Consider the following 21,218-nt stretch of genomic DNA (forward strand, 5'->3'; position numbering starts at 1 on the left):
CAAGTGGCCTCCTGTCGCGAGCGTCTGACACATTATACTTGTTACTACTTATATAAATTAAATCATTACTCAATTTTTCTTATCGCAACGGTAAATTCTTCAGATAAAACCCCAACCAACCAATTGGCAGTATATTTGAATTTTTGATAATGCCAAAGATTGAAAGGCAATGATGATCGGTTTCTTTGTTTGGGGAATATGTAAAAATCTCCAACCTTTTCTTCACCTTAAATAAAATTCAGCTATTGCGTGATGACGCGAGAAAAAAATGATAGTGGGGAGGATTTTCACGATGGAATAGGTTTTTCCGGCCAACGATAGTGCCATAAGTTACGATTAAAATTTAAGCCCTCAGGAGAGTAATATCTGCCGGTCGATCCGAAGGACTTCTTCGAAAGTCACACCCTACGGAGTTTAATGCTTTCCGCAGATACCTTTCCCTAATAATGCAGAAGGTCGACGAACATGCACCACCGAGGAAGTAGGCTATATAAGCAGAAAGGATCACGAATGGCCGATAAGAGAGTAAGGGAAGCAGACCGAATTGAGATGTTGAAGGTGACTATTTCCGAAATCAATACGCGAGTAAAATAGAAATCCAGCTGAGCCGAAGGACTCCATGCCATCCAGCCTTTCCATTGGGAAGCGGAGAATAGGACTCTTCTCTCACTATTGACCACACAAACCTCCATTCTAATGCCATCCATTAGCATAAAACTCGGTAAAGGATGGAGGAAACTCAATTTCCTCCAATACCATGAGCAATCCTTCGAATTTCATGGCCACTCAATCACCAAAATTGAATTTGATGAATGACCTTTGAGAAGTAATCGAACAAGGTGTGGAAAGATGATAACGCGGCTAGATAAGAAAGGGAAAGAGGAGAGATAGAATGAGAAAAGGAGAGCTGGGGAAAGGAGAGATAACTGAGGTGATAATGTTCGGGAAGAATTGGACTGGGGAAGGTGCGTGGCTAATTAAAAAGCGAGGCTTTATTTTGGAAAATAATGAAAACGGGAGACGACGAAAAATTCATTCATGGCCTCACCGCGGGGAAATCACAAAGAGAGCGGATCAATTGGAGGGGGGCGTATGATCTTGGGAATGGGTCCGCATGCCCCGGGAAAACTTATAATGAGGAACATGTTATCGGCACGTCCACTCCAAACGCATAGTGTGTGTCGTTTTGATGAACCAGTGTCTTGCTTAAGTGAAGGCAGAACTCTTTTCACTGGCGTAATCAATAAATTCAGAACTCTAGACGTTAATTCAGTGATTTATTTCACACCGTGCCTTTTAAAAAAGACTGAGTTATCTTGGTTCATTCTTGGAAATATAAAACCATTCGGCTGACTATAAATCTCTCCTTGCGTTTATTAATTCTTGGTTACTTGGGTGATTGTGATTATTTACAAAATGAAAGTACTTTCTTTATAAAAACGAGTTTGACTCTATTGGCTGGGATTCTTTCTCATTTTTTTCCAAACTTACGATAGTTTTAATTATTTATATGAATTAAAGCGAAATGCCTATCTTTTTGGAGGACTTAACAATACCACCAACTAGAGTACGAAATATAATATTTCTTGACTTTCTTGCTGGTTTAAAAATACACTTTTCTCTCACTAAAACGTTTTTAAAGGAAATGAACTCTTGAATTCATATTTTGCTCTTAATATTAAGCATTATTATCCGAGTGTGTTGAATTGTTGTGACCAAAACTGATTTACACAAGGAGATATGAGTAAATGGAAAGTAATCATAATGTCATATTATAAAATCTATTGCAACATTTTCTAGCAGGTAAGTTTATAAGGAAGCATTCATTTAAAAATATCCCATTCATGCGTTCTATTTTTCATATTTTGCATAAGGTGATATGAAGTGCAAGATGGGTAATAAAGAAAAAATTGACCAGAGAAAAACACCAATTTCAAATAGCTAAGGTAGCAGGATGCACTTCATACCGAACTGTCACTCTATGGGAAGTCATATTATTACTTTAAGTTAAAAAATGTCTCGTCAAATATTAAAGGCATTTGTATATTAACACTAGGAGAAATCAAAATACATTTTTTATCTTTAACAGCTTTCTATTGCCTTTATATATGAGACAAATACTAATAACTCGGGTGAGGTGATATTTGAAAAATTCTTTCGCAATATGCAGAACTTATTAGATTCGTTCGAACGCTCTCCTAGTGGTGACCTGCATTGGCGAGAGTCGAATTATGTGAGGCCATACAAAACTACTTCAGTCGCAATGCCCCAGAAACAGAGCCACTCGTCTGTGGAGTTAAACCCTGAAAAGTCAAAATTGGCAGGTGTGGAACACGGAAGTTATATATTAGGGTGAAATATTGGAAGTGCGACAGCCTCAAAATGTAATAAGAAACGACAAGTGTTTGGGATGCAATCGAAAGAAATCAGGGTCAAATCAGTGAAGCCCATTTGGAAATTTTACGGAAGGCAAAGGAAATGTTTCCAAATACGATTCCAAAAGGGAAAAAATTAGAGATTTTTTTTGTTGTTCATTAAATAAACTGATTGATATGTGATGACCGATTAAAATATCGTATTACACAAACGTTACATTTGATGGGAGCTATAAATTCCGTCAATTCGTTGAATTACTACTAAGCTTTAAGGAAGGATTTTCTGCTACCCATTCTGTGCAAAAAAATATCCTTCGAAAATCAAAATGCATGAGCGCTGAAAACAAAGAAAATTTTATTGAAATTGTAAGCCAAGGGAGCGCATTGCACACATTGTGTCCAATCATTGCTGATTAGATACGTATTAAAACGAAAAGAGGAAAAAAGTTCATATTAATATGCTGCATTAATATTAACTCCATCAATTAAACAAGAGCTATTTTGACGTAACGCGTGATTGTTTGAGATTGTGGGTTATTAAAACGCATTAAGAGTGCTTAGGGCATGGGGAGAAGGAATGGACGTGATTAGTGCAGAGAAAGGAAGGGATCAACACGGTAAACCATAATCAATGGCGAGTAACAGCGCGTGAATCAAACCTAATGTATAGTGGACCGTGTGAATGAGGGCAATTCATTTACATAATGGAATTATCACAACTCATCGTCAAAATTCGTGAGTACTTATTTTAATCGAATATCTGATTGGCTTTCATAAAACGTGAAAGAGTTCAATTGGCTATAATATTGCGTAGACCAGTATCTAAGAAATGCGATGAATCCATCTTCTAAACAAGTACACCAAAAGAAATTGAATTCATGATAAAGACCACCATTATTTATCAATTTCATGGTTTTTTCCTACCTAAATATACTTCATGCTAAATATACTAAAAGTAAGTAAAAATCTTAATGAATGTTTATACTAAAAAAGAGTAAAAATGTATATACTAAATGATATACAATGAATAATGTATATAATAAAAAAGAGTAAAAATCTTAATGAATGTTTGGGTTTGAATGCAGACGTTTGCTCGCATGATAATTTGTGTCCCTACTAAGATTAAATTATAATATCCCAAAAAGATGAAATTTGAAAGATGCGAATTAAAGTTTGTTCAAGATCTATAGCCTTAAAAAGAATAAAGCGCCAATCAATTGGACGAAAAGAAAAATACACAAAAGGTCCAGGGGGTTATGGATTTTGAGACAAATTGCAAATTGGATTATTAAAGTAATCATTATTGGGATAAGGAATAAGAAAGGAAGCAAAGTTAGAGCTTTCCATTACCCCAAATTGTGCACAAATTTTTGATTTTCCCCTATTTCTTGAAAAATCACCATTTTGAGCCCAAAATACTGTTTAGTATCCGAATTAATTTTCAAACTACTGCATATAGTTCATTAATGTACATTGACGAGGCAAATTTTATACAGTATATTTCATTTCACACCGAGGGAAGAGTTAAAAAATTACTGAAAACGAAATCTAATCACTACACAACTTTTCGAAACCCTTTTACAAATTAAGGGAATTTCAAGCTGCTTCTAATTTCAACGTGACTGTCTAACAAACTTCTACGGGGCGCAAAACGACGAAACCGTTACTTTTCGCATCACTCATTCTTGAATTCCATCACGTCGTGTTTCATCATGGAAACGGTAGGTCTCGTCTGACATTGCCCAAAGCGTTAAATCAGGACAGTTCTTGATGAAACGAAATAGGAAGTGGGAATTGGGTAACGCTTGGAAACGTTTACACGGAGCCATACTAGCTAACAAACTTCATGTGCGAATTACAGTTAGTGGTGGAAACACTGTCCTATTTCTCTCGTCCGTAATCGCTTCCTATCAATATCAAGAGGTGACATAACAAGGGATTGAGTACGGTTTTGATTATAATCTGCTCTATCATTACAACATCAGGTGAATATTACCGTACGTTTAGCCTGATTATTTATAAGCAATTTAAACAAAATTAAAATGAAATAGTAGATGTCCTTCAATGACAGAACTATTTGTGAGTATGCAACAGCGACTCACGAGGAAAATTTAATGAACAAAATTGATAAAAAACACTGGAAACCTCAATCATGAAAATTCAAATTTTTTAAATTAAACTAAAAATTGATGCCTCTAAACAAAACAAAGATCAATATTTAAATATCCCCGGGTTAAACTGCTTACTTGTCTAGACATTGATTATCATTTTACAATTTTACACAAAATACTTTTATTCTTTGAGTTTATTATTTATCATCGAATGCCCACTGAGCTTAGTACTAAGATGCTTCTAAAAATAACTAAGAAAATAAATTTTTTCCATGAGATCTTACAGTGTTTTTGGTCTGCGATACATGTACCTAGTATTAATTCCTCCCACGAGAACTTCGAAATATCGATATTTTTAAGTCTTGTCCAGCCTACTTTTATCCTATACATTCGGAATTTTCCAAAATTCATTTATTGAGGCATGCACTTGCAAAAAGAGCTCTAATATCAATTTCATACGACCGAATAAAACAAGGAACTAACCCCAAGACGTATTTTTCACTAAGCAAAAAAAACTGATAATGAAAGTTTAATGTATTAGGGGAAAAAGAAAGTCACCGTGAAGTGCCTTCACGTACTCTTAACAAATTATGTCCCTTCCTAACTGATCCTCTACTACTGACAAAGATGCATACCAATACAAACGCAATGTAATTAATGAGACATGGTCACCTGGGAGAGAAAAATCAACACTTTTGCTTAAAGTGTTTCCAAACTCGAAAACTTAAATCTTTGTGATTCAGGTAAGAAAACGCTCATCAAAAAGGGAGAGAGCTACTTTCTATTCTGGTCTTACATCTCTCTGAATAATTCCAATTTTCTGGAAAGACTGAAATGAGAGAGGTGTACTACGATGCTTACTTTTAGAGAGAAATAATCGACCATATTACTGCTTGTCACCTCGCCTCCGCGCAGAGCGGTGCTCATCTCGCTCCTTGGTGCAGAAAATGTCTTACCCTTCATTTCATTTCAGAATTAAAGCACTTGGAGCACAACGTTGAAACATGGTCTTCGCCTCAAGGATATTGCCGTAGTGTTCAGGACAATCCTATGCGGGACTGCTGGAGACGCTAGTTGGTGAGTTGGTGATAGAGAACTTGGTTACCATAACGTCGGAAAGGTTTGTCAGGGGCCCCATTCTTATCCCGAATAAGGGTATTGTGGGTATCGCGTAACCTGGAATGAGTTTCTTCGGCTAATCTCTTATAACCTAAGAAAGTGGCTGAATTGCTTGCTGCCTAACGTCAAACCTACCGACAAACTTTCCCAGAGAACCAAAGTTTTTTAGTTCATTATATACAAACAATAAAAGAGAGGTGAAAAAACCAGCTATTCCATGGCCCTGGCTTGAGTCCATGTGATTTCTATCTCTCCGTAATCGTAAAAGAGGATGGAACTGACCCGGTTGTGTAATACAATGGAATACCTAGCCGAGGCTATCCAAAGATTTCTACCATAAAGCGGTTATGAACACATCAGTATGCCAGGACATTAATTATGCTCATGCAAAGAAGAGCCTACTTAAAAAGTGTTTTGCATAAAGAATAAAGATCCCCACCATCAGCAATTTATTGAAACTTTCGCAAACCGCCTTTGTTCTCCATGAATTTATCGTAAAGTAATGCTGCACTTAGTCCTTAAGACTCCAGAGAATTATTACAGAGACATTTCATATATGAGTCTGCGGATGCAACAGAAATATCACAGTAAAACTTAACGGGTCTGCCGAAACGTGATTCTCGTAGTCGAAAGGATTGAGCTAAAATAATATTCGATCATCACAACCGCAAATTGATTTATTGTGTAATAATTAATTTCCTTAAACCACGAGCACATGATATGTATCTTGGATTTACTAGGCACTCCTCGGTATTATGGTAACATATAAATGGAAACACGTTACATATATCTATGAACGGCTTTAGGATTGAGTATTTTTATTATTATTTCTATGCTACCAATTTGCTTTTAGCTCTTGGATTTACCTTAGCCTTGGCATAAAACATATACCCGATCTAATTTAACTTTTAGAAGTTGAACCTTTATAATCTGTAAGTATATTTGAGATTATAAGAGTTAACTTTTTGGTCACTAAATTGATCATATAGCGAAGAAAATCTCTAGTAAATTCATACATTTTGTCAACGGTTGCAGAGGAATAGAGGCACAGTAGAATCGGTTCTCCTACGAGTTTATTAGGGGCGGTTTCCGGCACACCACTCAATTGGGAGACCTTTCTGTGCGTCCCTCACACCGTTACAAACCGCAAGTACGGCCCATTGGAGGCAACGGGTAAGGGGAAATCCTTTAATTAAGGGCTGGCCAGGATCGCGGCGATACTCGGGGCAGAAAGTCTCCTACGCTTTTAGGATTGAAGGGGTAGGGATGGGAGTATATTTTTGAGGAAACATTTAGGCACATCTACACACACACACACACACACACACACACACATCCACACACACACACACACACACACACACACATATATATATATATATATATATATATATATATATATATATATATATATATATATATATATATATATATACATATATAGCAGCTTTCCAAATAAATTGAAGAATGGACTATGGACCATTGCCCAGGCAGGCAAGGAATGCATTTAGTGTCGACGATAAATATTACCCAAGGTAATATTCATGCGCTGATTTTTGAAAATTGGAAACGTGGATATATGCTGCTATAAGTGACATGATGACTTGTGGGTTAACGGGCAGCATGACGGGCTGTTCACCAAACCCATTTGTTAAACCCGAAAGGTATCCGATACGGGGGGAGGTTGGTTTCCCGCCCTTCTCTTTGTTCCACCCTTACTTGCAGATTTTTGAAGACCTGAATCCGGGTGCCCGAGGTAAGGCTTAAAAGCTGGCGGAGAGGAAGGAAAGGATAGTTTAAAAAAGGCTTGCCTTTAAGGAGCCGGAATCCCAGGCCGCGGCCCTCTCTTGGAGCAAGAGATGACTGTGGGGGCGTGTTGGGCGGGAGTAGGAGGGAGTGGCGAGGCGGGGTGGGGGAAGAGGAGATGTAGGGAAGAGGAACGGGTCGGGGGACTGGGCGGGGTGGAGGGAATGAGCTTTAGGTGGGTCGAACGGGCGAAATATTCACTCCCCCGTGCCCTTACTATGCCGAAAACTCCCCGCTTCATAGAAATTTATTCGGTCACGCGTGACGGCTCCCGATGCAGCCGCATTGCGGCCCCCCTCCTGCCTCTCACCCTCCTCCCACCCGGTGGCCCGGGGTACGTCCGGGATCGTGAAGGGAGTTCCGAAGGGGTCCTCCACACCGCTTCCCACTTTGTTTTTTTCCTCAAAGAGGCAGGATCGGGGGAGGAGGGGGGGTGAAATTGGGCAGGGGGTCGAGCGGGGGTAGGGGGAAGGGTATTTTCCATCTACCGCTCTGCCCCCCTCTGACCCCCCCCCCCCGGTTCCCTCCACGCACACATGCACACGCGAGCTCCCCGGTATCCGGAAGGATCCTCCTACCCCTCGCCAGCCTCTCCCAAGGACTGACCTCCTCTCTTCGGCCGGAGACCGCCACGGCAGCAGCCGCCGATCTCTTCCACCACCGCCACCTCCCCCGCCACCTCCACCTCCTCCCTCCACCTCCAATGCCCTCCGCCTCCTCCGTCGCATCCAGCCTCGCTCTGACGTCGGCGTCGTCGGCGTCGCGGCGACCGCTCCCACACCCCCCTCCGACGCCGCCCCCACCGCCGCCGCCGCCTCTTCCCCCCTCGGCACCCCTCCTGCACCGACTCCCCTCAGCCCTTCTCCTCGTGGGCGTGGCTCACGGCGTTGCCACATTTCACACTCGCAGATCTAAACCCCTATCCTCCCTCCTCCCCCAGTTCCCACCCGACTTCACCCCCTCCTCAGGATGGGAGGTGGAGTAGGGGGTTGGGGTTGGGGGGCAAGGGGTCCGGGGGGGCGTAAAGGGAGGGGTTCCCTCCGCGACGGGGCTTTGGTTCGATGACCCCCTCCCTACCTCTCTCTCTCTCCAGGGGGAAGCTGGACGGGACGGAGGGGAAGGGAGTGAAGGATGGACCACACACCCGGCCTCAGCCACGCCTCGCCCCGATGTAACTCGGGACCTCTCCTCGCCACTTGCCTTTTTTTTTAAATATATCACCACTCTCGAGGGCGGGTAATTATGCCCCTTTTCACATCTTATTAATATTTTTATTGAACTTCTCTCCTCCACGCTGCGAACACAGCGGTCGCGTGCGGATTCCCGTGCTCCCGACTCCTCCGCCAGCCCTTGCTCCCCCACCCCGTGAGCGTCGAGCGTGTCGGACGGCGTTAAGCGTGAGTCCCCGGGCCGAAAACGGTGCCGCTCGGGATTTTCGGAGGCGAGAGAGGTGAGTGGGTGGGGAGTGTGTGTGACCTACCCCCTTCCTCGCCCAAGGGCGGCTCCCGCCCCGCAAAACCCCCAAAAACCCTCCCACCGACCAAACGACCAAAACCCACCCTCCCACATCCACGTCCCCCTCCGTGAGAGAGAGACACCTATCTTCCTCTCTCTCCTCCCTTCTCCCACCGCCCCCACCCTCGCCCTCTGAATCGATAATTAACTCCCCTCCACTCCCACCGCTCTGCCCTCTCTCTTGCCCCTCCGACACCCCTGAGGGCCCCTTCTACTTCTCCTTCATTCCCCCCTCACTCCCTCTCCCGCAGTTCACACGCCGAAACCTCTCTCCATCCCAACTTCCCCTCAAACCCTCGCGAGACCTCTATCTCCCCTTTGCGTCTCTCACCTCCCCCCTGGACCGCAGCCGGCGGCTTTCCCCTCCCCCGATCCCGTACTCTCCTCACCCACCTCCCACCCCACACAGCAAAACCTCACTTTCACTCCTCCGGGAGAATCCGATGCACTCCGGGCACTCCCTCTCCCCTCTCCCTCTCTCTCTCTCTCTTTCTCCTTTCTTCCGGGGTCTCGTCCACCCCTCTCGGGTCCTCGGGTGACGGGGCACTACTCACAAACACACGCGCGCGCGCACACGCACACTCACACACACATATGCGCGCATTTGCAAAACACGTCGTCTCTGGGCGGCGTGGAGGAGGAGGATGTAGGCGGGGGAATCCGTCTCGTCCCAGCGCACGAAGTCACCCACGGAGACGACGCCGTGCCTGACTTTTTTTTACTTCGAAAACCAACCCGCCGATATATTTGTGAATAAATATTTATGCATTCCTATGTTCTTTATCTATCTGGTCTCTCCCTCACCGTGTTCCGGCTGGCTCTCTCTCCCACTCAGCCTCCTCCAGGCGGCACCGGCCGGAGTCGCTGCCGGGTGGATCCGCTGTCACCTCCAACTTCTGCCATTTCAATCCAGCCCCCGCATCCCCCACACGGGAATCGTCCCTGACAACCACCCTCCCGAATACCCTCTGGTCCCGTGAGGGCGACACTCCCTCTCGACGGGACGGGGCGGACGAGGACACGCACTGCACCGTCGAGCGGACGTGCGGGGGAGGAAAACACACACCCAGGGGCAGCACTCTCCCTCACGTGGATGGTGGAATGTTGGTGAGAGAACCACCCTCGGAGATCTCTCTCCTCCCGTCCTCTGTCCTCAAAGCCCTACTACTGCACGGCGCTTCCGTCTTACTCCGAACCTCCTACCCCCTCGTTCAGAGACGTACTCGCAAGAAGAAGAGCTCTGGGACGCGCGAAGGAGGCCGGAGGGTAGTGGAGAGCGATCGCCGACGCCGTCGACGACGTTTCCCGCGGAGAAGATGCCGCCCTTCCCGCCGACGCCGCTCTTCCACTGAGGGGGGGCCGCCTCTCGCTCTCTCCGCGCGCGACGGGACGTCTGTGTTGTGTGCGCGCTCTCTATCCACGGTGCGCGCCCCCTTCCCCCTCTTTCTCTCCTGAGTCGCGGGAGGGGACTCGGTATGTGCCAGCACCCCTACCCGTTCCCTCCTCCACACTACCCTACCTCCTCTTTCTCCTCCTTTTCGTCTCCTTCCACTGCCCTACTCACTCTAACACCGCGCTTCCCCTCCTCACGCACGCACACACACACGCGCGCGCTCACAACTAACAGACTTACATGCACACACGGGAACCACCCTCCTCCTCCCCCCCTTCTTTGGGAAAGTTGAGGGTGGGAGGGGGTGGAGAAGAAAGCCTCAGCGCACGTTACCTCCCCCACACACACATCGTCTCTTCCCACCTTACCAGTACCCTTTTTCTCCCACTCCCTCCCCTCTCTCGTACCCCAACTTATCCGTGGAGGTACGTGGTGGGGGATTTAGGGGGATGGAGAGCGGGTGGTGGAGGGAAGGGAGGAAAGTTTGGGATGCGGAGGAGGGGGCGGGAGAGAAGATGCCGGGGAGGCGGGAGACGTCTGCGCGAAAGAACCCGACTCCAACCTGCCCTCCCTCCCTCATCTCTCCCCACTCTCTTCCGGGAGAGGGAGGAGGTAGGGTAGCGGAGGGGAAGGGAATAGTCTGTACGAAAGGACCGCGGGTGCGGGGGAGGATGTGTGTGTGTGTGTGGATAGGGAGGGATGGCGTCCTGGAGGGATGGAGCGGAGGGAGGAGTGAATGAGTGGGCCATCGCTCTCTCCTCCCGCTCATCCCCGGAGGCTAGTTCGCCGCGCCACCGCCACAGCCACGGGAAACAGCACGTGATCCCCTCCCCTCCAGTATCCCTCTCCCCATGACCCGTCCTCATAGCACCCCCCGCATCCTACCTCAGACTCCCATATTCCATTTCTGTCCTCTCCTTCCTACCTTCTCTTCCCTCATCATACACCCATTCGTCCACCTCCTCTCTCTCTATGATTTTCAAATTCTCTCCCTCCCTCCGTTTCTCCACTCGAACACCTCTCGTTTTCAAGTTTATTCGCTCCCTCTGTTCGCTGTCAAGAGGACTGGGACACAAATGGAAGGAGAAAAGGAGCGCGAGGAAGTGGGTGAGTGGGGAAAGATGTGGTGGGGCGCCCTCCCGGAAGACAGCGTAGGGAAGAAAACACGAGCCACGGAGCACTCCGTCAGAATGTGCACATTTTTTTCAGGAAATTTTTGATTGCGTGACTCGAAATTTCTTGAACGTTGAGTTCAGTCTTCCCTTGTGATTTGAAATTTAAAAACTAAAAATGTGATGCTTTCTGTAACATTTTCTTGGGTCAATAGTTTTGGGCACACTGCAGTATCATCAAATATAACAAAAATATTTCGCAGTGTAAAAAATAAAATGTCCAAAGGAAACATAATTTACCGAAATTTTAGCAGTGAAGGAATCTGGTCTCAATTCTGTAGATACCATAGATTTGGAAATTATTTTATTTTTAGAGCTTCGGCGTTGGATTTATTCTAGCGTTGCTTAGTGAAATATTATTAAAACATTTTTACTATCCCAACTTTTAACTACTTCGCAATTTTACTCACGTCCAACATACTGAGATCAAATTACATAATGATAATTCGAATCGCACATTTTCAAAAAAGCGGGAAAAAAATTTTACCCTAACTGAAATAAAATCAAAAATATTCTAGATTAATTTAAGTTTAATTTATGTTAGTTGAAGAGGAATATTACGTTAATTGATGTGCACTTTGTGATCACATTTCACTGCTTAGCACAAAGTTTCAACACAAATTTCCGGCATGTAGCTAATAATAATCCGGTAATACTAAAATTCACTAATGCCATTGAATGAAACTACAGCTATATACGTATAAAACGATTAAATTCGTAATGATTTGACTGTTATATTTGCATAATTATTTTCAATAGAGAGAGATTCAGGAGTGATGGGGCCGAATTGTTCCATTATGATAGAAACAGAGAAAATAACTTTCAATTTTCCACTCTTTAGATTCCTAAATATCGACTAGGTTCTGTGTACTACACCATTTTCAAGTGAACCCATATCCTACTCACCCTGACTGGTCCCTATGTCCTCCCCAACCCCTTTTCAGCCAGATGCAAATGTAAAACGAAAACTTCGCTGGGAAATGGTGTAGTACACCGTAAATAGTATTTATTTGAGAATCTAATAAGCGGGAAAATTTAAGTGTTTCTCTCAGTTTCTGTTATTATTGCACAATAATGCATTCATAATTTTCCTCAGAGAATTTTTAACATTAATTCGAGCATTGCAATTAATATCGACATTTAAATATTAAGGTGAGATACAAGCAACACAAGGTTAATTCGATAATATTTTAATTATAATCCCTCCGTCGCTATGAACTTGTAATAAATGGAAGGCGGCTAAGGAGCTCTCGGAAGTGACGATATTAAATTTTACTGGAACGAATTTAATGACTTAATTCATTTCATATACTTTAATAAGCGACTTCTCCTTCGCTTCCATGATTAAACTCAGATTTGCTCTAAAACTACACAAGGTGCTTTTCTACACACTTTTATTATGTATACGACCAAGTTTTTAGCGTATACACGATTCGAGTTAGACAAGACATAATGATGTAAATACATCGTGCGTTCAAACCGTGGTCGAATATTCGAGTGTAATCAATTGTTTGTTGAATCGCCGAGTATCATTCACTCATAATAGAATTGAAACAAAATATTTTTTTTCACTATTTGAATTATTTTTTTTCCTGTTATTAAAATTCCTCCCCGGAAACCGACCACCAAGTGACATCAGATCCCACTGAATTAATCATTTAATTATCCCCGGAATCTAAAAAAAAACTTAGATACCAGAGCCTGATAGTTTGATAGTCTGATTTGGATACGGTGCGATTAATGTCACCAGCGGCACTTCCTTTGCCACAGCTAGCGAACTAAGACGTCCGCGAGGACCTAAAGAAACGATCGCCTTGGAAGAAAATAAAGTGGGGAATTGCGGAGCGTCAAACAGGCGCGGGAGTTAATTTATTCGCAGGAGCCGCGGAAGCGGGAGGAGTCGAGAAAGGAGGTGAGCCTTCAAGAAAAGGGATCTGGCGGGGGGGGGCGGAAAGGGGCGGGTCACCGCGAGCGAGGGATGAAGTCTCTCCTCCCCCGTTTCCCCGCCCGAGGGATGACAGGGATGATCGCATACTCGCGCCCTTACGCCCCGAAGGCTCGCCGCTCGCGGGGGATGAGAGCCTGGAGAGAGTAAGGGGGTTGGAGGGGAGAAGTATGGGAAAGGGGGAGGATTGTCGGGAGCGGAGAGGTTAACAAAGGGTAGATGGGATGATGAGGGGAAGAGAAGACGGGAAGGAGGGGATGGGGAGGAGGCGTCGGCTGTGGTGGAGGAGCGGGAGGGAAGGGGTGAGAAGGCACCACGAAGGGAGTTAGGAGGCAAGGGCAATGGAGGCTGCATTCAAATTGGAGCTAATTTAGGACACGACCGTCTTTTATTCATTTGTTTGTCATGGACCGTCCATGTACAACCTAGAAAGCCATTTTACTGTGATTTATGAACGTGAACTCATAGATACAGGCGCGGAATTAATTATGAGTCGGGTGTTCAAAATGCAAGAGGGCTGAGAGATGCGTGAGGCGCAAAGGACGCGGCCGGGCAGACCTGGAATGAGAAAAATAGTGAAAAATGTTCCACGCGGCCATTTTCTCGGTGCTTCGCAAAAGTTCTGCGTCCCCGCGGAAATTTGAGAAATAAAAACGGCAAATTTTCGCCGTTGGAAGGAAAGGAGGGGAGCATGAAGTGGGAGGAATAATTAATTAGGCTATCTTTTTTTTTTAGAGTCGATGGTTTTCTTTTTTTACTAACAGTCGTGCCCTATTTTGATCCGAGCATGTTTGAGGTTTCAGCAAGTTGTCACTAATGACGGGTAATTAAGTTTGCAGCTAAGTACTTTTAAATGATATGCCAATGGTGAGGCGTAAAGAGGCTGCGTAGCTCATAATTTAATTATTTTTCATCATCCTATTCAAAACATTTCCGGAATGAGAGCTACCAAACTATTTCCTTTCTGGGTGAAACGTTGTGTCATCCGGAAAGTCATTTTATAAAAGATGTATTCTGGCATTAAGGCATTACTTCACAGTGTGAATATTTTAACGAAAGTAAAAATTATTTCCCGCAAAAAAATAATATATCAGCGGCTAAGTCTCAAGCCCTTTATGAGGGCATTCTCGACAAACATCCCTGTCAAAATCCTAACCTCATTCTCGAAATTGTAAGAATTTCTTTTGAACACATGATTTCATAATTTAAGGTTTTTTTCATATTCTAAGTAACACGCTCTGCGTAAGGAATAACAAATTCTGTTTTCATGTTAAGGAACTGTCAAAGACGGGGAATATGGGATAGTCTTAGGTGTAATACATGAAAAGAAAATGAACGAATGAACGCATATCCAATTAAATACGACGCAAAAGTGCCCTGAATGGGTAGAGCGAGGGAAAAAAGCTGCAAAAGAGCATCAGAGCCTCGTTATCCACTCGGTGGCGACAGATGGTGTGCGTTTTGCATCAACATACGAGAGTCGGATGAGTTTACCAGATGTCTTTTCCTGTGCTGGTTCATAGAGGAAAGAGCGGATGAAATTTAGCGCTCGATAACGGAAAGAGTATGCCTGGAATAAACATAACAAAAAGAAAATGAAACGGGAAGCGTATGGCATGAAATGGGCATTTCAGTTTTGGGGAAAAATATTTGACAAGGCAATGCCGAAGGCACACATGGATAAAGGAGAAGTAATGAAGAAAAATAACTGTAAATTGGGGAAATGATTAGGAAAAAGGAAAACCTCGGACAATGAGATACCTCATACGTACCTCTAGTTTATTGTATCAAATATTGCTGTTTATTACATTCAAGGAGGAACTTGCACCCTTAAATACTTAATCAAACTAAGAATGTTAATCTTATGAGTATATTATAGAGGGTTATTATTAACTAATTTATTTGATTAATGCTTTAAATTGATATTTAAAAAGTGAGGAAACGCTTGAAGCTACCGTGGAGTAACCAAAGAAAAACGCGATGCAGCTTTATGGTAGTCTGAAATTTTCTATCGCGTTTTGGAAATTATCAAAATTAATTTTTTTAATTTTCGTCTTGCTTTATCATTATTCATACAACCTTGATCATCTTCTATTGAACCAATTCACTCTGAGTCGATTAAATCTTAATTATGTACATGTATCAACATTCGATGAGCATCGTAATACGAGTGTCTGGTTATCGGGCCTCCACGAGGGATGGCGAAATGATTTTTGGCCATTTTAGAATAGTATTACTCTTCAATTTCAAATTTAATAGCATGCCAAAGTAATATTTTCAACTAAAGGTAAAATTTAGGGCAACAATCATCAAACTACCAAAAATTCCTTCTTCATCGTCCAACCCAGCAGTTGTATTGAAAAATGTGTACTTTCCTTTAATATTATTTAATCGTCCAGTTCATAAATTTCAGACTCGAGCGTCCGAAAAAATTTAGAAATTGAAATAAACGTATCTTAGATAAGTGATGTGTTTTTATTCCCATTTCCAATCCAAAGCTTTATGTTTTGGCTACGCTGCAGAGGACACACGTTTCGTGTGTCCTCTAAAATTAATTACCTTAGTAATGATGTCAAATACCCCAGGTGATAGAAATGCATTTTATGATTAAATATCTAATGCCGTTAATATTAGTTTTCATTATCGAGCTTAAATTAAACTTGGAAAAAATATACACTAATGGAAGGGATGTAATAGTTCTCCCACTACAGCAATGCAAATCGTGGTGAAACTCGGCCTTTATTTAACTTTAAATGTCTTCGTTAAAAAGTCAGTGACAAACCATAATTTTCAAATATTTAGATCTAAAAATAAATTTAATATTACATTAGGGTATCCGCCATATTTAAGATGAAGGTTCCTCCTCAATAGCAAATGCACATTTGAGAAAATTACACTTCCCAAAAGAATGACATTTCCCGAAACTCTCCAGTTCAGAAGGTATTATTTTATATATAGGTATAATAAATGATGTATATGCATATATATAAAAATAAATAAATAAATAAATAAATATATATATATATATATATATATATATATATATATATATATATATAATTGGAGAAGGCCTTCGACTGTGTCGAGTGGAACAAAATGTTCAAGACACTAGAAGTGCTTGGAATGGACTACAACGACAAATGAACATCACCTGTGCAAGAATCAGGTAACAACCATGCAAATGAAAAACGGAAGGTAAATAGAAGCCGAAATAAACTAAGAACTTCGACAAGGATGCAACCTCTCGCCAGCAATATTCAACGCATATCTAGAAGATTCAAAAAAGGAAGCACAAGAATTGGGCATCAAACAAGTCAAGGTGAAGGGCGAAGAAATTAACATGCTGCAGTTCGCAGACGACATCGCAATAGTAGCAGAGACGCGAGAAGACCTGCAAGCAAACCTGAATACGATGGACCAAGTACTGGGGGAATACTATATGAGCATCAACAAAAAGAAAACGAAAATCTTTGTGTGTAGAAGAGAGAAGCTGAATACAGATATCACGTTCGAGGAGTGAAACTAGAGCAACTGGAATCCTTCATCTTCTTGGGCAGCAGTATCACTTGGGATGGAAGAAGCTCGACCGACACCGAGCAAAGAATAGGCCATGCAAAGAAGGCGTTCATTGAGAAGAGGCAACTACTATTTTCAAATAACATTAGATTGCAAACAGGGAAGCAGTTCGTCAAAACGTTCGTGTGGAGCATGGCACTCACTAAGGATTGGAGATAGGAATATTGGAAAAGTGAACCAACGAAGAATAGCAGCATTTGAAATATGGTGCTGGAGGAGAATGCTGAAGATTAAATGGACAGACAAAGTGAGGGACCAAGAAGTATATCGAAGAGCAGAAGAGTAAGAACCATATGGACAGCTCCACGGCAAATAAGAACCAGATGGATTGGACATACCTTGAGGGACAAAGGATTAGTTAGAAACATAATAGAAGGAAAAATTGAAGGGAAGATCCCACGAGGAAGGCCAAGAGTACATTGGGCAAATTAAGAAGGACGTAAAAAAGGGACTTTATCAGGGGGTGAGGAAGATAACACTGATTAGGAAAGAATGGAGGGTTGCAGTAAAGCAATCTTATGATTAAAATACTGATATATATATATATATATATATATATATATATATATACACTCATTATACAGAAACAGATATAAGGAAAAGGGATAGGAACACACATAAACGAAATATTTTTTCACTCGTGATCTGCCTGATTCCGCCTTCCCCACTTCTCCTGTGTTCGTCCTTTGTGTGTGTTCCTATCCCTTTTCCTTATATCTGTTTCTATCTAAATGAGTATTTGTTCGCCGTTTGGCGGGGTTTCGTGATAAGCAGTCTTACTTGAAGAAGGCCTCTGAGAAAGCCGAAAGCTCGAACAATTTACCGTGTGATTGTCCTTTTAAATGTTGCTATTCTATTTGTGTTCTATTTTGCCATCCCATTATTGTGCTGCTCGTGTGAGTGTTTCCGTATAATCGATATATATATATATATATATATATATATATACACATTCAAACACGAAATCCCGCCAAACGGCGAATAAATACTCATATATACAGAAACAGATATAAGGAAAAGGGATAGGAACACACATAAAGGACGAACACAATAGAGGTGGGGAAGGCGGAATCGAACGGATCACAAGAGTAAAAATATTTCCTCAACCGGGACTCGAACACCGGATCTTTCCACTTGCCGGGCGGATGCTCTTAACCACTTGAGCTATCGAGGATAGTCAATTTACCCTGAGATCCGTGGGTCTAATATGTCGCCAAGCGCCCCGATTCTTTCAGCCAAGAGATGGCGTCAGGGGGCTGTTTCACCCACCAAAGGAGAAATAGACAATACACAAGGAAAGGAAAGGACAGTGGGTTAGAATTCATACAACATCATACAGGAAAGGAACAGTGCGTTTCGTGGCACGCATAGCCAGAAGAAAGAGATGAGACACATTGGCCAAATACACATTCAAACACGAAATCCCGCCAAACGGCGAATAAACGCTCTGTTCCTTTCCTGTATGATGTTGTATGAATTCTAACCCACTGTCCTTTCCTTTCCTTGTGTATTGTCTATTTCTCCTTTGGTGGGTGAAACAGCCCCCTGACGCCATCTCTTGGCTGAAAGAATCGGGGCGCTTGGCGACATATTAGACCCACGGATCTCAGGGTAAATTGACTATCCTCGATAGCTCAAGTGGTTAAGAGCATCCGCCCGGCAAGTGGAAAGATCCGGTGTTCGAGTCCCGGTTGAGGAAATATTTTTACTCTTGTGATCCGTTCGATTCCGCCTTCCCCACCTCTATTGTGTTCGTCCTTTATGTGTGTTCCTATCCCTTTTCCTTATATCTGTTTCTGTATATATGAGTATATATATATATATATATATATATATATATATATATATATATATATATATATATATATATATATATATATATATATATATATATATATATATATATATATATATATATATATATATATATATATATATACACGAGGGTCATCCGGAAAGTAGTACCCGTTCGTGCCGCATGAAGTGCTGACGACGCGAGTAGCCGCTGGACGAGGTCAGATAGCTTCAGTGGCTTGTCTGCCTTCTCTGAGCCAAGTTGCGTGACGCTAGCATTGCCTGTGTTGTTTCTGTGATTGTTTACAATGTTTAAAAAAATTGAGAACGCCGCCAGTTGTGAAGTGAGGGCAGTGATTAAATTCCTCAATGCAAGAAACGTTCGCCCATGTGATATTCATCGCCAATTAAAGGAGGTGTATGGAGACAATGTAATGGACGAGTCGTCTGTTCGGCGGTGGTGTCGCAACTTCAACATGGGGAGGGGGAACACACACGACGATGAGCGTTCGGGGAGACCGTCTGTCATTACAGACCAACTGGTGAGCTCAGTTGACGAATTCGTGAGGAACGATCGGCGCGTCACAATTGATGACATCTGTGAGCATTTTCCCAATGTTTCTCGAACAATTGTTCATGAAATTGTTAAACACCATCTGCATTATGCAAAAATTTGTGCAAGATGGGTCCCTCGCGTATCTCAATGAGCTGGCGGCGAAGGACTATGCAGCAGGAATACAGAAACTTGTCACACGTTATGACAAATGCCTTAATTTGCTTGGAGATTATGTTGAGAAGTAGTTTAAAGTATCCTCTTTCAAATAAAATTTTTTATGTTTGTTAATATTTACTTTTGTGTCTTTATTTCACGAACGGGTACTACTTTCCGGATGACCCTCGTGTATATATATATATATATATATATATATATATATATATATATATATATATATATATATATATACAGGATATAAATGGATAATAGGTAATCATAATTTTGAGCCATCAATTTTCAGGGAAATATCAATTAGTTTTTCTTTTCTAGTGTTCAGGATGACGTTTCAAAATGGAAAATGGGTGGTGAATACAAAGTTTTGATCGGTAAGGATTGTTTGGCCTCATATAGAAACCAGACACTTCCAACATATGATGACAAAACCTGTCATTTTGAAAATGTTGAATTTTAACCGCTAACTCTGCAACACTTTGGCCCTTTTCCGACGCCTCCGGAGGTGCGGAAAATCACTCCCTACTCAGAAAGTGCAGGGGATTTTCCTTGCAATTTTTCACCTTCTGTTATACACATTTTCGAGCTTTCGGGCATGGAGGTGGCCCAGTTATGTTCACGGAACGGCATTATTCACTTACGTAGGGAAAAAGGATCAGGCAGGTTTCAAGAAACTTGCTTGTCTTCCAATGGGTGAAGTTTCCTTTATGGGATATTGCACGGGCCTTACGACATCCAATTCGGTTGAGCTCGAAGCAGACATGGAAGTGTCAGAACACTGTGGGAGGAACAGCAGAATACGGACAAGTCGACCACTCGTAGAGTATTTGACAGACACTCTAAAGCATTTCTCAAAAGTCGGGTTTCGAGTGCAGTATTCCATAAAGTCCGCTACTAAACATTTTAACCGAGAGAAAGAGAAACGCGGAGACGCCATCGGGATATTCCAAAATCAAGGAAGAGAATACACAGGGAGGCTTATTATTTAACATCAAAGCCAAAAGAAAATTAAAATACAGAATTAGGTAATGCCTGCCAGGTAACACATGAAAAATATATTGCTTCATTCTTTTATAATTCCGACACTACAAGCATTGCTAAGGTCTTTTTGAACGAAGACATGTTTTTATTTGATATTCACAAAGGAACTTTTCAGTACTTAAATAGCTGTAACGTATGGCAGTATGAGGACGCCAATTTTAAGTTATTAATCTTGGAACAGGATAAAAGATATTAGGTTTTCAATTTTTTCTACATTTAAAATATAGTTTATGCATTTTCTACGGGAATGAAGGAGTTTGTAACAAGAATTTTGCATCTGCAGGCTGACGTTGTAACAATAACACAAAGAGAATTATTAAGAAATGAATCTAAATTTTTCTTTCTTTGTTCTCGTAATCACACAATTTCTAATATTAAGCACAATCCGTATTTCATGAAGCAATACCTAGTCTGACGACATTGAATACTAGAGATACTATGTACATATCTTTCAATTGCCAAATTTAGGATGCACACACCTCGAATTCAATAATTATAAGCACCCAGGAATTAATGGATATTGATGAATGCTCAATACTATGTCTAAAGGTGATGAAAAATCATCGTATGGACTACTGAAAGTAATGAGGATTCACTATCGTTTCTGTTGCATAATCATATGGTTAATGTTATCTAAGTCATAG

At 42.2% G+C, this 21,218-nt stretch overlaps 1 protein-coding gene across 6 annotated transcripts in view; it reads right to left on the bottom strand.

The window, feature by feature from the left end:
* LOC139700136 (protein turtle-like) overlaps positions 1-21,218 on the bottom strand; it is a 744,763-nt gene that overhangs the window by 88,984 nt on the left and 634,561 nt on the right. The window contains exon 1 of one of the 6 annotated variants that reach the window (XM_071598675.1): positions 9,731-10,333. The exons of 4 other annotated variants lie outside the window; for them this stretch is intronic. The gene's annotated coding sequence lies outside the window, so the exon portion shown is untranslated. Of the gene's footprint in view, positions 1-8,017; positions 8,071-9,730; positions 10,334-21,218 lie in introns of those variants that run through there. One more of the 6 variants, XM_071598676.1, reaches the window with a different exon arrangement.

The sequence above is a fragment of the Hetaerina americana genome, unplaced genomic scaffold (assembly GCF_022747635.1).
Source record: "Hetaerina americana unplaced genomic scaffold, ioHetAmer1.1.p SCAF_10, whole genome shotgun sequence".
Lineage (NCBI taxonomy): Eukaryota > Metazoa > Arthropoda > Insecta > Odonata > Calopterygidae > Hetaerina > Hetaerina americana.